The sequence below is a fragment of the Symphalangus syndactylus genome, chromosome 7 (genome assembly GCF_028878055.3).
Source record: "Symphalangus syndactylus isolate Jambi chromosome 7, NHGRI_mSymSyn1-v2.1_pri, whole genome shotgun sequence".
Lineage (NCBI taxonomy): Eukaryota > Metazoa > Chordata > Mammalia > Primates > Hylobatidae > Symphalangus > Symphalangus syndactylus.
In genome coordinates, this window is record NC_072429.2 from 29,145,551 (window position 1) to 29,162,885 (window position 17,335).

The 17,335-nt window shown below is 42.1% G+C and overlaps 1 long non-coding RNA gene across 1 annotated transcript in view; it reads left to right on the top strand.

Moving 5' to 3' along the window:
• The window catches only part of LOC129486097 (uncharacterized), a 26,175-nt gene extending 8,840 nt beyond the window's left edge, over positions 1–17,335 (top strand). The window contains exons 2-7 of the long non-coding RNA XR_010121674.1: positions 3,812–3,863; positions 4,357–4,486; positions 5,311–5,503; positions 8,245–10,280; positions 10,721–10,806; positions 15,976–17,335. This is a non-coding gene — a long non-coding RNA (uncharacterized lncRNA). The remainder of the gene's footprint in view (positions 1–3,811; positions 3,864–4,356; positions 4,487–5,310; positions 5,504–8,244; positions 10,281–10,720; positions 10,807–15,975) is intronic.

A 17,335-nucleotide genomic window follows, 5' to 3' on the forward strand; every position in this document is an offset into this window, starting at 1 on the left:
GCCCGTTAATTGATGCAGTTTCTTCCTAGCATCAATGGTCTTTACAATTTGGCATGTTTTTGCAGTGGCCGGTACCAGTTGTTCCTTTCCATGTTTAATGTTTCCTTCAGGAGCTCTTGTAAAGCAGGACTGGTGGTGACAAAATCTCTCAGCATTTGCTTGTCTGTAAAGGATTGTATTTCTCCTTCACTTATGAAGCTTAATTTCGCTGGATATGAAATTCTGGGTTGAAAATTCTTTTCTTTAAGAATGTTGAATATTGGCCCCCACTCTTTTCTGGCTTATAGGGTTTCTGCTGAGAGATGTGCTGTTAGTCTGATGGGCTTCCCTTTGTGGGTAACCTGACCTTTCTCTCTGGCTGCCCTTAACATTTTTTCCTTCATTTCAACCTTGGTGAATCTGACAATTATGTGTCTTGGGGTTGCTCTTCTCGAGGAGTATCTTTGTGCTGTTCTCTGTATTTCCTGAATTTGAATATTGGCCTGCTTTGCTAGGTTGGGGAAGTTCTCCTGTATAATATCCTGAAGAGTGTTTTCCAACTTGGTTGCATCCTCCCCATCACTTTCAGGTACACTAATCAAATGTGCATTTGGTCTTTTCACATAGTCCCATATTTCTTGGAGGCTTTGTTCGTTTCTTTTTACTTTTTTTCTCTAATCTTGTATGCTCACTTTATTTCATTAATTTGATCTTCAATCACTGCTATCTTTTCTTCCGCTTGATCGAATCAACTATTGAAGCTTCTGCATGCATCACGAAGTTCTCGTGCCATGGTTTTCAGCTCCATCAGGTCATTTAATGTCTTCTTTACACTGTTTATTCTAGTTAGCCATTTGTCTAACCTTTTTTCAAGGTCTTTAGCTTCCTTGCAATGGATTAGAACATGCTCCGTTAGCTCAGAGATGTTTGTTATTACCGACCTTCTGAAGCCTACTTCTGTCAACTCGTCAAAGTCATTCTCCATCCAGCTTTGTTCCGTTGCTGGTGAGGAGCTGCGATCCTTTGGAGGAGAAGAGGCACTCTGGTTTTAGAATTTTCAGCTTTTCTGCTCTGGTTTCTCCCCATCTTTGTGGTTTTATCTACCTTTGGTCTTTGATGTTGGCGACCTACAGATGGGGTTTTGGTGTGGATGTCCTTTTTGTTGATGTTGATGTTATTCCTTTCTGTTTGTTAGTTTTCCTTCTAACAGTTAGGTCCCTCAGCTGTAGGTCTGTTGGAGTTTGCTGGAGGTCCACTCCAGACCCTGTTTGCCTGGGTATCACCAGCAGAGGCTGCAGAACAGCAAATTACAGAACAGCAAATATTGCTGCCTGATCCTTCCTCTGGAAGCTTCGTCCCAGAGGGTCACCCATCTGTACGAGGCGTCTGTCGACCCCTACTGGGAGGTGTCTCCCAGTTAGGCTACATGGGGGTCATGGACCCATTCAAGGAGGCAGTCTGTCTGTTCTCAGAACTCAAACATTGTGCTGGAAGAACCACTGCTCTCTTCAGAGGTGTCAGACAGGGATGTTTAAGTTTGAAGAAGTTTCTGCTGCCTTTTTTTCAGCTATTCCTTGCCCACAGAGGTGGAGCCTATAGAGGCAGTAGGCCTTGCTGAGCTGTGGTGGGTTCCACCCAGTTCGAGCATCCAGGCCACTTTGTTTACCTACTCAAGCCTCAGCAATGGCAGACGCCCCTCCCTCCACCAGGCTGCAGCCTGGCAGGTCGATGTCAGACTGCTGTGCTAGCAGTGAGCAAGGCTCCATGGGGGTGGGACCCACTGAGCCAGGCATGGGAGAGAATCTCCTGGTCTGCCGGCTGCTAAGACCATGGGAAGAGCCCAGTATTTGGGCGGGAGTGTCCCGTTTTTCCAGGCAGTCTGTCATGGCTTCCCTTGGCTAGGAAAGGGAAATCCCCTGACCCCTTCCGCTTCCCATGTGAGGTGACACCCCACCCTGCTTCAGCTCTCCCTCCGTGGGCTGCACCCACTGTCCAACCAGTCCCAAAGAGATGAACCAGGTACCTTAGTGGGAAATGCAGAAATCATTCATCTTCTGCGTCGATCACACTGGGAGCTGCAGACCAGAGCTGTTCCTATTTGGCCATTTTGGAACAGACCTCCCATGGGTAGCACCTTTAAGCTGAAATACTGGACAGAGAGTTTCCATTGCTATAGTATTTTGCTTAATTATTATCTTTATAGCAGGGATAATAGTTGGCAAAAAGGAAGCATGAAAGTTTTACCATCACTGAGTCTGCTAGGCCTTTTTTTGGGTTTAGTAATGCAGTTTTAAATGAAACATGCTGCTTTTGGATTAACACCTCTAGTAAAGTAGAGGAAAATCTACAGGTACAGCCCAGCAACCTTTGATATGCAAATACTGACCATTAGAAAGTGGGCCCACCCAAACATGGAGATTCCTGTGGCCTTCCTGCCCTTTCCCCACATGTTCCTGGCAACATGGCCGCCTCCACATATCCCCAGGAGTATAGAACATCATGGCGCCCTATATTTGCATATTAAAAGGCTAGGGTGGGAGGGTGAGCTTTTTTACAGGCTACGTGAATGTCATGCCTAGTCAAACCAATCCCTTGAGCCCTATGCAAATCAAACACCACCTCCAGCCTCTGCATATAGACCTGGCTGGTATCCCTGCCAGGTGGGGACCTCCTCTTTTGGCTTTGGAGACCCCATCCCTGTGTCTCTGTATGGGGGAGCTTCTTTCTTCTGTCTTCTCCCTTCCTTCTTGCCTATTAAACTCTCCGCTCCTTAAAAGCAAAAAAAAAAGAAAGAAAAAGGGTTTCCCCATGTTAACCAGGCTGGTCTCCAAATTCTGGGCTCAAGCTGTCTGCATGCCAAAATGCTGGGATTACAGGTGTGAGCCACTGTGCCTGGCCCTGAATTCATGATTTTTAAAAATGTATTTTCCAGGCCCAGTGCGGTGGCTCATGCCTGTAACCTCAGCACTTTGGGAGGCCAAGGCGGGCAGATTGCTTGAGGCCAGGAAATTGAGACCATCCTGGCCAATGTGGTGAAACTCTGAGCTAAAAATACAAAAATTAGCCTGGCATGGTGGGACATGCTTATAAATCCCAGCTGCTCGGGAGACTGAGGCATGAGAATCAGTTGAACCAGGGAGGAGGAGGTTGCAGTGAGTTGAGATCTCACCACTGCACTCCAGCCTGGGCGACAGATCCAGATAATGTCTCAAAAAAATAAAGTGTATTTCCCAGCTCTGTCCATTGGGTGGAGATAAAATGCCACTCCAGAAGCAATAAGCATCCAGATCTTAACTTCAAATTACCATTCCCCATGAAAATGAAAATAAATTCTTTGAAGAAATGGCTGACTCTACATTGTGGCAGACAAAATTCTAGGCGAGCCTGGGACATTGTGTTGTCCCAGAAAGGAAGGAAATGCTCAGACTAATGAGTGTATCTCAAAAAAGATGAGCCAGCTTAAAGGGGTTCCCACTGGCCAAATATGTGATAATTTGAGCATTGATAAAAATAATAACTATAATTGATTGCAATTGTATTGCAATTGTATTGATAGCGCCTGTAATCTTAGCTACTCGGGAGGCTGAGGCAAGAGAATCGTTTGAACCCAGGAGGCAGAGGTTGCAGTGAGCCAAGATAGCACCATTGCACTCCAGCCTGGGTGACAAGAGCGAAACTGTCTTAAAAAAACAAAACAAAACAAAAACACACACACCAAAAGAACATAATCAGACATATTCAGAATGCGGGGTATTATGTAAGATCACTGACTTGGCTTCTTCAAAAAGTAAATTTTATCAAGAAGAACAATATCTTTGAACATGTGTCCTAGGAGAAAAAAAGAAGAAAATGAAAAAGGAGGAGAAACAAGGAAGAAAGAAAAGGTAAGCCGGGCGCGGTGGCTCACGCTTGTAATCCCAGCACTTTGGGAGGCCGAGGCGGGCGGATCACGAGGTCAGGAGATCGAGACCATGGTGAAACCCCGTCTCTATTAAAAATACAAAAAATTAGCCGGGCGTGGTGGCGGGCGCCTGTAGTCCCAGCTACTCGGAGAGGCTGAGGCAGGAGAATGGCATGAACCTGGGAGGCGGAGCTTGCAGTGAGCCGAGATTGCGCCACTGCACTCCAACCTGGGCGACAGAGCGAGACTCCATCTAAAAAAAAAAAAAAAAAAAAAAAAAAAAAGAAAAGGTAAGTGGTGGGCTGGGCATGGTGGCTCACGCCTGTAATCCTAGCACTTCAGGAGGCTGAGGAGGGCGGATCACTTGAGGTCAGGAGTCGGAGACAAGCCTGGCCATGATGGGGAAATCCTGTCTCCATTGAAAATATAAAAATTAGCCAGCATGGTGGCTCATGTCTGTAATCTCAACTATTCAGGAGGCTGAGGGAGGAGAATTGCTTGAACCTGGGAGGCAGAGTTTGCAGCAAGCTGAGATTGTGCCACTGCACTCCAGCCTGGCCAACAGAGCAAGACTGTCTCAAAAAAAAAAAAAAAAGAAAGAAAAAGGTAAGTGGGGACTGTTCCACAATAAGAGATTTAAGAGACATAACAACCAAATACAATGCAAAACTCTTGACTAGATACTGGCCTAAAAACCATTAAAAGCAGCTCTAAATTCACTGGGGAAATCTGTAATTACAAACAACCCTAGGTTTTAGTGGTTTGTAAAACAAAAGTTTATTTCCTGTTCAAGTCAATGTACTGCCAGTTGACTATGGTTATATTCCTGATAGCTGTTTGGATCCTGTGTCTTATTCCAAAACCCAGGAAATGATTAGAAAAGCTTCTACAGCGCACAATGTGCATCTTGCTGCTCACAATGTTTGCTGAAGCAATATGGCCAAGCGCTAAGATTATAGGGGAGGAGTTTGTCATCTTCCCATAGAGAAGAGGAAAGTGAATACTTTTGAGTAATAATACAATCTATTGCCACTCTTTATTAGTGGATACTAGGGAATTTTTAATTTTACAGGTATGATAATGTAGTGTGTAAAAGACCAATCTTAGGAGATACATTAAGAAGTATTTAGGGATGAGATAGTAACAGTAAAAAAGTAGATTGGTAGTAAAAGCAAAAGTGGCAAAACGTTAAGAACTATTGAATCTAGTGGTGGTTTTATGGATATCCATTATATTATTATTTTTTTAACTTTTCTACATGTTATGGGTGGAATTGTGACTCTCCTAAAATATACTGAAGTCCTAACCCATATACCTGTGGATGTAACTTTATGTGGAAGTAGGGTCTTTGCCCTATTGGCTACTGTAAGCAATTAAAATGGGGTCATTAGGGTGGACCTTTAGTCCAATATGACTGGTTTTCTTATAAGAAAACAGAGACACACACAGAGAGGAAGAATGGCACCTGAAGAAGGAAGCAGAGGTTGGAGTGATGCATCTACAAGCCAAGAAAGGTGAAGGATTGTCCTTGACAAGGCTGAGGCAGGAGAATCACTTGAGCTTGAGAGGTGGAGGTTGCAGTGAGCCAAGATGGTGCCACTGCACTCCAGCCTGGGTGACAGGGTAAGTCTCTGTCTGAAAAATAATAATAATAATAATTGAGATCACAGATTTGGACTGCAGAAACTGAGCTTTAAATTATCAGTGACGGGAAGATTAGGAAATCTGCCAAATGTTGGTTAGGGATGAACCAGCATGATTTGACAGGGCATATTTGAATGAACTGATAGAATAAACATCATAGATCAATATTGAACTAAGATGAATCAAGAAACTGGTTATGGTAAAGATAATTGCCATTTTTTTGAGCACTCGCAAATTGCTATGTGATGCTGCATAAACCTTGTATAGGTCATCCTTTTTCATCCTCAGAATAATCCATTTTACAAATGAGAAAACAAACAGAGGCTTATAGGGATTAAAAGTCTGCACTTTTAGCCACAACACTCTCCTGCTTCATAAAATAGTTAGCACATACTATGTCCTTGGTGCTGTGCTAAGCACTCAGGATACATTATCTAGACCCATCCTCTCAGCCATCTTGTTGAGAGGCATTATTCTCCTTACTTATCAGATACCTACAAGAGATACAATAACTTCCTGCAATACTATATATGGGGAACCAGGGAAGCTGGGAGACTCATCCAGGTCACTGTCTTTAGAGGTGAATTCTACCTAGATCCTACCTACTCTCAGGGTTCTGACAAGTGGAGAAGGTAAGACAACTATACTGCAAGGGAAAACGTGGTGGGTGTCGTAGAGTTCCCACAGACAAAGCACCATGAGAATACCCAGGAAGAATGTTACTGAGGGCGGAAAGTAAACCCTAAATTTCTTTGAAACTCACAGTTTTGTAAAATTCTGCACACAGTGAATATAAAATGGTGTAGCCACTATGGAAAACAGTATAGCAGCTCCTCAAAAAATTAAATATAGGGCTGAGCATGGTGGCTCACACCTGTAATTCCAGTGCTTTGGGAGGCCGTGTGTGGAAGACTACTTGAGCCCAGGAATTCGAGACCAGCCTGGGCAACATAGCAAGACCCCATCTCTAAAAAAAAAAAATTAAAAACAACCGCTGGATACGGTGGCTCATGTCTGTAATCCCAGCACTTTGGGAGGCCGAGGCCGGCAGATCACGAGGTCAAGAGTTCGAGACCAGCCTGATGAACATAGTGAAACTCCGTCTCTACTAAAAATACAAAAATTAGCTGGGTGCAGTGGCGCGCGCCTGTAATCCCAGCTACTCAGGAGGCTGGAGCAGGAGAATCGCTTGAACCCGGGAGGCAGACGTGCCAGTGAGCTGATATCGCATCACTGCATTCCAGCCTGGGCGACAGGGAGAGACTCCATCTCAAACAAACAAACAAACAAAAAAATTGAATTACCATTGATCCTGCAATTTCACTTCTGGGTACATAGCCAAAAGAATTGAAAACAGTCTCAAAGAGATGTTTGTACAGCCATGTTCATAGCAGCTTTATTCGCAATAGCTAAAACGAGGAAGGAGCCTAAAGTGTCTATTAATGAATGCATGGATAAGCAAGATGTGATATGCATACACAATGAAATAGTATTCAGCCTTAACAAGGAATGAAATTCTGACACATGCTACAACATGAATCTTTTTTTTTTTTTTTTTTTTTTTTGAGACGGAGTCTCGCTCTGTCGCCCAGGCTGGAGTGCAGTGGTGCAATCTCGGCTCACTGCAAGCTCCGTCTCCCGGGTTCACGCCTTTCTCCTGCCTCAGCCTCTCCGAGTAACTGGGACTACAGGTGCCCGCCACCGTGCCCGGCTAATTTTTTGTATATTTAGTAGAGACGGGGTTTCACCGTGGTCTCGATCTCCTGACCTCGTGATCCGCCCGCCTCGGCCTCCCAAAGTGCTGGGATTACAAGCGTGAGCCACCGCGCCCGGCCTATGAATGAATCTTGAGGACATTGCGCTCCGTGAAATAAGCCAGTCACAAAAAGACAAATGCTGTGTGATTGCAGTAGTCAGATTCATAGAGGCAGAAAGTACAATGGTGGTTGCCAGGGGGCTGGGGAGAAGGGAATAGGGAGTTGTTACTTGATGGGTACAGAGTTTCTATTTCATAAGGTGAAAAGGGTTCTGCAGATTGGTTCACAACAATGTGAATGTAGTTAACGCTACTGGATTGTATACTTAAAATGGTTAAGATGGTAAATTTTATATTCTGTGTATCTTAGCATAATTAAAAATAAATTAAAAATCTGCACACAACAGGTGTTTATGACCTAACTGGACACTGGCCTCTATTTTTATTTCTTAAATTTTCTGTTACTTAGAAGATCACTTGCTCACTGCAGGCTGACACAAAGAAAAATAATTTCCTTTGGCATAAAAGTCATATTTCATTTGACTTGATGCTGACTCATTTGGTTTGTGGTAAAATCTGCATTATGTAATGGATGGTGAGGAGGGGAAAGAAGAAGAAATAATTTGTGTCTAAAATCTCCTTTCTCCTCTGAACAACTCTAATCTAATTTCTGGCTTGGAGTAATGTATATGATTCCAGGAATGACTGCCTAGTTCTGTCTTGGTTTTGAGGTAGATATAAGCATTAGGACATACCAGGATATACAAGGGCATAAAATTTAAAACTATTATTCCAGAATAAGTTTATGATTACAGGGAGTTATAATTATTATATTTGTCTGGCATTTTTTAGGCATTGCTTACATAGGTCAGGGTGAATGGATTTTATTTCTAAAGAGTCATTGATTGTGTGTCCTTAAAAGGACACGTTCAAGTTAACTACTCATTCTTTCTCTAATTAACAGGGGTTCCAGAAGTCGTGAGGATGTGGTTGATGGAGGACTTGGAAAAAGATGTTAGGAAAAGAGAAAGAGGAAATTAAATGTATGTTGCCTAGTCCCACTTGACCTTGTTCCATTTAATTCCACAAATGTACTCATTCATTTAACAAGTATTTCTTGATTTATTTCTATGTACCACGCACCAAGGCTGTCACGCAACAGCAAACAAGACAGCCATGCTGCCTGCCCAGTGGGGTTCGAGGTCAGTTGGGAAAGACAGACCTGATGACAAACAATTGTGTGAAGTGTTGTGAATCAAGGTGGAGGCCCTGCCCTGACTGGGGGGCTGGGGATAGTCCATGAAGTTTCCCCTGAGGAAGCAGTACTTAAACTGAGACCCAATAATGAGATCACAAGACAGCATGCTTACAGGTTTCTGGAATCTTGGAATTGTAATGTTGGGTGAACGTTTTGCCACACATTTTGCTTGTATAAGACTTTGGAAAGGAACCTTGAGTAGTGTGAATTTCTATATCATGGGTCAGGCAATTAATAAACACTGATTGAGCACCTTCAATGTGTGAGGGCACTGGATGATGTGTGAGGTGTCTGGGCCAACCGAGAATCTATTTTGATATTTCAGATATCCAGGACTGATTAAATGGAAGAGATAGACAAAAGACAAAAAAGAAAAAAAAAGAACTTTGTGTCCATAGGTACTGACTAGGAGGATATAATTGATAATAATAATACCTTCTGGGTATAAGAAACTTATTCCAAACCATATTCTCATACGTTATTCATTTTTTTCCTCTCTAAATGAGTCTGTAGGGGAGGTAAGACAACAATTTTCTCCATTTTATAAGAAAGGAAACAAATGTTGTGGGGATTAGTTAAGTGATTTTTGCCCAATGTCCCACAACTTTCCAAACTAGGATTAGAACCCAGGCCTTTTGACACCAAGTCCAAGTTCGCCTCCACTCTGCCACCTTGCCTTTCCATGCTTGTCAGGAATGAAATAGATAGCTGTTGTCTTTGCCTGCCCAGCATTTCATTTTTCTGACTTTGGACCAGGGAAGCCCAACTATCCTTTCCCCACCTTCAGGCCATGTAGTCCAGGTGGAGATAATCCCTCCTCACCTGTTGCTCCACTGTCATGTCCTAGTGTGAACTGGATAAAGATCCCTCTCTCCTGTCACACACAGTCCTGCACCAGGATAAAGGCTTGGTGAATGCGGCCCTCTCTGGATTTCAGCCCCTGCTTGTCATTTTTGCAATGAATTACCTGGACAAATATCTGTGGCCTTCCTAATGACTGAGACCTAGCCAGTAAGGTTCTGAGATGTGGATCTGACCCAAGCCAGGTCAATGAGACAGTCTGGCCCTTTGCTAGGATGACTAGGAAAGACAGGCTCTCTTCCCATTTGAATTGTTACACTGGTGGCCATGTTGCCTTCAAGAGGGAAGAGACTGCCCAAGATTTCAGTTTACACAAAGGAAAGAAAATAGGAAAGATGGAGACAAAAACTGTGATAACATTGAGCACCACACTTGGAGCCAGTGCTACCCCTGGACTCATAAGTTCCTGGAGAGGGGGTCTTGGCTTAATATTTTTCAAAGCTGAATCCCTCATGCCTAGAACGGTGCCTGACACAAAGGAAGCAATCAATAAATATCTGTTAAATAATTGAGCTGATAAATTCCTTTTTTGTTTTTCTTTTTTGTATATGTAACTGGGTTGTTGGAAGTCGCGATTCATTGGGGAGTATAAATTAAAAGTAACTTTGTTTTTCTCAGTAACTGTTCTCTCATGTTCTCCTTTCTTACTGGTCAGCAATTTCCTTGGAGCATGGCTAGGCACGGTGGCTCACGCCTGTAATCTCAACACTTTGGGGGGTTGAGGTGGGCAAATTGCTTGAACTCAGGAGTTTGAGACCAGCCTGGACAATGTGGCGAGATCCTGTCTCTCTCCCTCCCTCCAAAAAAACAAACAAACAACAACAAAAACAAAACAAAACAAAAAAAACCCAGAATCTTGAACAGATCCCACAACTTCCCAGGTAGAAAAATGTTCTAGTATTTGTGTTCAAGATTGGTTAGCAGGCGCAGTGGCTCACGCGTGTAATCTCAGCACTTTGGGAGGCAGAGGCAGGTGGATCACTTGAGGGAGGCCAAGAGTTCAAGACCAGCCTGGCCAACATGATGAAACACAGTCTCCACTAAAAATACAAAAGTTAGCTGGGTGTGGTGGCACATGCCTGTAATCCCAACTGCTCAGGAGGCTGAGACAGAGAATCGCTTGAGCCTGGGAGGCGGAGTCTGCAGTGAGCCGAGACTGCGCCACTGCACTGCATCCTGGGTGACAGAGGGAAACTCCGTCCCCCCCCCAAAAAAAAAAAAGAGAGAAAAGAAAAGAATCTGGCTGTGGTTTGAAACATAAACAAAGGTGAAGAAAACCTGGTGGTGGCTAGGCTACTGAGAATTTATTTTGTTATTTCAGATGCAATACTGATTAAAAGGAAGAGGTGGATAAAGAAGAAAAAGAGACAGAAAGAAGAAAGAAAGAAAAGAACAGAATAGAATTTGGTGTGTATAAAATGTTTTGAGGCCCTATATCACAAAGAACTCTAATACTTTTTAGAAAAGGCAAGGTATTAAGACATCTTGATATAATATAAAGATATTATTATTGATACAGAGACAGAATCATATTCACTGAAGTGTTAATTTCACCACATAGCTATGAGTTATAGGGCTGCATATAGAGTGGCCTGTAATCATTTGGCCCTGAAAGGGTCATACGTTGGTAGAGAGATTGATGCAGGCGGATATCTCAATTTAATTTTTTCCAGTGACTGGGCTGGCTTATCGAATAAAAGAATTTGAATTCTTCATGCCCATGTAAAAATGGAATCTGGAATGTGAATTGACTTTCTGATTTGGCTTATACTATTAGTCATTCCCATGCATTAAAAATTAAAGGTAGAAGAAAATCTAATAAATAATTCATGATTTTTTTTGCTTGGGAAGAATTATTTCCTAATCAGAGTTCAATGATAGCTTTCATTTTAGCAATAGGAAAAAAAGTACATGACAAATACTACTACTCATGCTTGATTTTTATTACTCATTCTGGTTACTTGAGTAACAAAAGAGGTTCCTTAAACACTCATACACAGAATTTCCCCTGTAGATATTTCAGGCATAGTTTTCTTCTGTTGCATAGTAGTCTGTGAAGAAACGTTAAATTAGGAAGAGAATTCAAAGAATTTCAAAGACTGAGCAATATCACATCACTGACATATTTACACTATTTAAGGAAACTTTTTTCTTCCTTTTTTCAACCTGCTTTCTTAGGTTGAAAAAGAAATCTTTTTTATCCATGATATTTTGTTTTTGAAGATTACTCGCCGTGTACACATTTTTAGGCAAAATCTCAGCAACTCTTGGCCTATTGGATTTGACTCATTATGGATATAATCCAAAAGTTACCTTCGTTTTTAAGTAACTATATTTGTAAAGAACAATTCTGTAAATATAGAATCTCAGGATGAGTAAATGTAATATAAATCGGAAACTAGATAGAGTAACGTTATCTATCTATCTATATAAGCATAACCCACATGTCTTCACTCTCTAACTACATTTAGGCTGTATTTTACATGTCTGAAGTTGAACATCATCTTTTCCATCTACACATTCAGTTTTGGTCAGATTTATTTTAATTTTCCCGGTCAACCAGGTTTGACAATTTAAAATAATTACTGGCTGTTCCTCATTCTCCAAAAATAGTGGTCAACATATTGAGTGTGTATTCACTTCCAAATTATATGGTAAGCCTTTACATAAAATATTTTATAACCTCACAAAAATTATTTTAAGTATGCACTGTTATTCACATTTTATAACTGGGGAAACAGTCTTATAGGGATTAAGTGACTTACCCAAGGTCACATAGTGGGGGAGCCACAGTAGGAAGCCAGGAATGCAATGCAAGAGCTTATGTGCTTAACTCATTTTTCTATTCTACCTTTAATAACACCATCATATTGATCTACAGATTCATTTATTCATTCATCTGTTAATTGATTCATTCATTCCACAAACACTTTTTTAAGAAATTTTACTTTCCACTGCAACAAAATCCACATTCGACACAAACGCTTCTCAAGCAGTCATTTTCAAACAGAGACTGTAGACAGTGCTAGGAATTGATTAAGACAAGGTCCTTGCCCTAACAATTGAGGTAGCAAATTACATTAACGAAAAATTAAAGCATGATATAAGTGTTTTAGGAATGTTTCTGTTCCTTTTTCCATAAATTTGGATGCTTTTACCTGCAAATAACTGAAAACCTCACTAATGAAATCTTAAACACTATGGAAATTTAATATCATATAGATAAATTTAGTTTGTTAATTTCAGGACCTCTTCAGGGGCTCAGTGATGTCATTAAAAATCGGAACACTTTTAGTTCTTCTGTGTCACTATCCACAGCATATCAGAGAGATCTGTCCTCATGCTCACAAAATGGCTGCTGTGGTAGCAACCAGCAAGTTCTCACATTACAGCATTTAAAACAGAAAGGAAAGAGATAAACAGAAAACAGTGCTCTTTTTATATCTGCTCTCTCTTTTATTAGGGAAATTTTTTTTTCACCAGAAGCATCCAACAGACTGTTCCTTATGTCTCAGTGGACAAAACTTCAGTCACATGCCCACCTCCATAGCAATTCTGACAAAAGGGAACAACAGTACTTGGCACAATGCCTTCTAAACAAAATCAGAGTTCTGTTAGCAATGAAAAGCGTGGAAGGATGGCTAGCAGGTAGGCAACAATGGCCCTACTCCTCTTCCAATATGAGTGCCAAAACAGAGGTATATAGAAAGTGCTGTGAAAGCATAAAGAAATGTTATACTCTGCCTAGGATAACCAGAGATAGCATTTTAGAGAATGTGACATTTAAGCTGGGGCCTGAAAGGATAGGTAAGAGTTTATCAGGCAAAGGACAAATATATCAGAAATCAGGGCTGAGTGGACCTTAAAAAGTGTTTAGTACAAATTCCGTTCAACACTTACGTTTCCTTCATAGTCATTTCCAAATCTGACATATTCCTTTCTATGGCCTCCAGCCAACTCAGAGCCATTTAATGCCTAGTCTCCTCGCTTTGGCCAACAGTAATTAGACATGCTTAGGAGATCCAAGATAATATAAATACAAGAACCACATTTTTGCTAGCTGATGAAATGCTCTTTTGATCAAAAGAGATAAAAGACATAATAGAAACACTGTATGGGGCCTCAAATATCTTTTCCTTTTCCAGATACCTTTCTCCCTCTTCTCATCCTTCTCTTTTATTAGCTATATTATTCTCTTATTTTAGGGAATGCCAACACTGAAAAACTACAACTTACTTTGATTTTTCTGGTAGCACTGTAATAAAACTGTAGGACAGCATGTGATAGAGACGAGCTCCACTTGCTCTTTATTCAGTATTAAAACTGTATTCATGGCCGGGCGCGGTGGCTCACGCTTGTAATCCCAGCACTTTGGGAGGCCGAGGCGGGCGGATCACGAGGTCAGGAGATCGAGACCACAGTGAAACCCCGTCTCTACTAAAAATACAAAAAATTAGCCGGGCGTGGTGGCGGGTGCCTGTAGTCCCAGCTACTCGGAGAGGCTGAGGCAGGAGAATGGCGTGAACCCGGGAGGCGGAGCTTGCAGTGAGCCGAGATTGCGCCACTGCACTCCAGCCTGGGCGACAGAGCGAGACTCCGTCTCAAAAAAAAAAAAAAAAAAAAAAAACTGTATTCATTATTCTTTTTTGTGTAACAAATTATCCCAAAACTTGGTAGCTTAAAACAAAAATAGGCCAGGCACGGTGGCTCACACCTGTAATCCCAGCACTTTGGGAGGCTGAGGGGGGTGGATTACCTGAGGTCAGGAGTTCAAGACCAGCCTGGCCTATAGGGTGAAACACTGTCTCTACCAAAAATACAAAAATTAGCCGGGTGTGGTAGCACGTGCTTGTAGTCCCAGCTACTCTGGAGACTGAGGCAGGAGAATTGCTTGAACCTGGGAGGCGGAGGTTGCAGTGAGCTGAGATTGTGCCACTGCACTCCAGCTTGGGCAACAGAGTGAGACTCCATCTCAAAAAAACAAAAACAAAAACAAAACAAAACAAAAAAAAGAAAAATAAACATTTATTGGCTGGGCACGGTAGCTCATACCTGCAATCCCAGCACTTTGGGAGGCCAAGGCGGGTGGATCACCTGAGGTCAGGAGTTCAAGACTAGCCTGGCCAACATAGTGAAACCTTGTCTCTACTAGAAATACAAAAATTAGCCAGGTGTGATGGTGCAAGCCTATAATCCCACCTACTTGGGAGGCTGAGGCAGGAGAATCACTTGAACCCAGGAGGCAGAGGTTGCAGTGAGCTGAGATTGCGCCACTGCACTCCAGCCTGGGTGACAGAGTGCAACTCTGACTCAATAAAATAAAATAAAATAGGCTGGGCGTGGTGGCTCACACCTGTAATCCCAGCACTTTGGGAGTCCAAAGTGGGTGGATCATCTGAGATCAGGAGTTCGAGACCAGTCTGGCCAACATGGTGAAACTCTGTCTCCATTAAAAATACAAAAATTAGCATGTGTGGTGGTGGGTGCCTGTAATCCCAGCTACTTGGGAGGCTGAGGCAGGAGAATCACTTGAACCTGGTTCACTGCAACCAAGATCACGCCATTGAACTCCAGCCTGGGCAACACAGCATGACTGTCTCAAAAAATAGATAAAAAAGAATGACAATAAAATAAACATTTATCATCTCATACAGTTTCTGTAATTCAGGAATTCAGGAGCAGCTTAGCTGGGTGGCTTTGGCTCAGGGTCTCTCATAAGGTTGTAATTGAGATGTCCACTGGGGCTTCCATGACCTGCAGGCATGACTGGGGCTAGAGTATCTGCGTCCAATATGATCACTCTGATGGCTGTTGGCAGAGGCTGCCGTCCTCTCCATGTGACGTCTTTATAGGGTACCTGAGATATTCTAAACAGGCAGGTTAACGTAGCAGAGTAAACACGGACTGTTAGAGGCTGATAGGATAACTAGATCGCTATATAAAATGAACTTGGATCCCAATTTTGTATCATATATAAAGGAAAACAGCATATAGATTAAAGATCTAAATATAAAAGGTGAAATTATAGAAGTAATCCAAAAATATATAAAAGAATGTCTTTGAGAACTTGGCGTGGGAAAGGATTTCTTAAACAAAATCCTAAAAGCACAAAATATAAGGTGAAAAAATGATGAATTTGACCACATTAAGAATTTCTGTACAACAGAGGGTATCAGAAACACGTTAACAGATGGATCACAGACAAGAAGATATTTGCAATGTTTGAATATCTGTAATAAATAAGAGACTCTTGCAAATCAACATATAAAAAGCAGGAAACACAAAAATTAAATTGTAAGTGATTTGAATGTAAGTAAACATCACAGATAGGGAAAGCTAAAAGACTAAGTTTATTTTATTTCATTATTTTTGTTTTGAGACAGGGTCTCACTGTTACTCAGGCTGTAGTGCATTGGCTTGATTTTGGCTCACTGCAACTTCCGCCTCCTGGGCTCAAGGGATCCTCCCACCTCAGCCTCCCGAGTAGCTGGGACTACAGGCTTGCCACCACGCCCGGCTATTTTTCTTTTACTTGTTTGTTTATTTATTTATTTATTTTTGGTATTTGTTGTATAGCTGGAGTTTCACCATCTTGTCCAGCCTGGTCTTGAACTCTGACTTCAAGGGATCCACCCGCCATGGCCTCTCAAAGTGCTGGGATTACAGGCATGGGCAGCAGCACCCAGCCTAAAAGACTAAGTTTATGAAGAGGTGCTCAACCTATCCAATCATCAGAGAAGTGCAAATTATTAAAAAAAAAAAAAAAACACCAGACACTTCTACGTACCAGTAAGATTGGCAAAACTTACTGAGTTAAACCAAGTGTTGGTATGGGAGTGGGAAAAAGCAAATCCTCCTGTGCCGCTATTAGGAGTCTAAAGAGGAACAGCCATGTAGGAGTGAATCTGTCCTTTAGTGAAAGTGTATGTGCATGCCCGTGACACAGCAATCCCACTCGTAGGTAGGTCTCCTGAGAAACTGTCAAACAAGTTTATAGGGCACATGTCCTTGACAATGCTGCTTCTAGTAAGAGCTCACTGGAGGCACCCTAGGAATCCATTATTAGAGGAATGGAGGAGTAAAAATTGAGCTTCATAAAGACAGAAAGCACTACTCAGGAGGACGAGGCAGAAGAATCACTTGAGCCCGGGAGGCGGAGGTTGCAGTGAGCTGAGATTACGCCACTGCACTCCAGCCTGTGTGACAGAGTGAGCATCTGTATCAAAAAAATAAAAATAAAAAAAGAAAGCAGATTAGTGATTTCTAGGGACGCGGGTGGGGTGAGGAGTAAGCAGGAATGAGGACTACTAATGGATTTGAGGTTTCCTCTTGGGATCGTGAAATGCTCTGGAATCAGATAGTGGTGATTGTTTGACAATGCTGTGAACATACAAAAAACCACTAACTTGTACAATTAAAAACAAAGCTAGGCCTGCTGTGGTGGCTTACTTGTGTAATCCCAGCACTTTGGGAGGCCAAGGCGGGTGGATCACCTGAGGTCAGGAGTTTGAGACCAGCCTGGCCAACATGGCAAAATCCAGTCTCTACTAAAAATATAAAAAATTAGCTGGGCCTGGTAGAGGGCTCCTATAATCCCAGCTACTCAGTAGGCTGAGGCGGGAGAACGCTTGAACCCGGGAGGCAGAGGTCGCCGTGAGCCGAGATCGCACCACTGTACTCCAGCCTGGGCCACAGAGTGAGACTCTATCTCAAATAACAAAAAAATAAATAAAATAAATAAACTAAAAAAAAGTAATGAACATACCCACTGTAGAAAAACATAGATAAGAAAAAAAATATGTGGGAAAGATAAGAAACAGATTGTATACATCTAAGAGAATATGGGTAAATTAAAACACAAATACATACATCCACCAAATACTGTACTCACTCAGTGATACATATGTAACTGACACATGTTAAGCACATTAAAGTG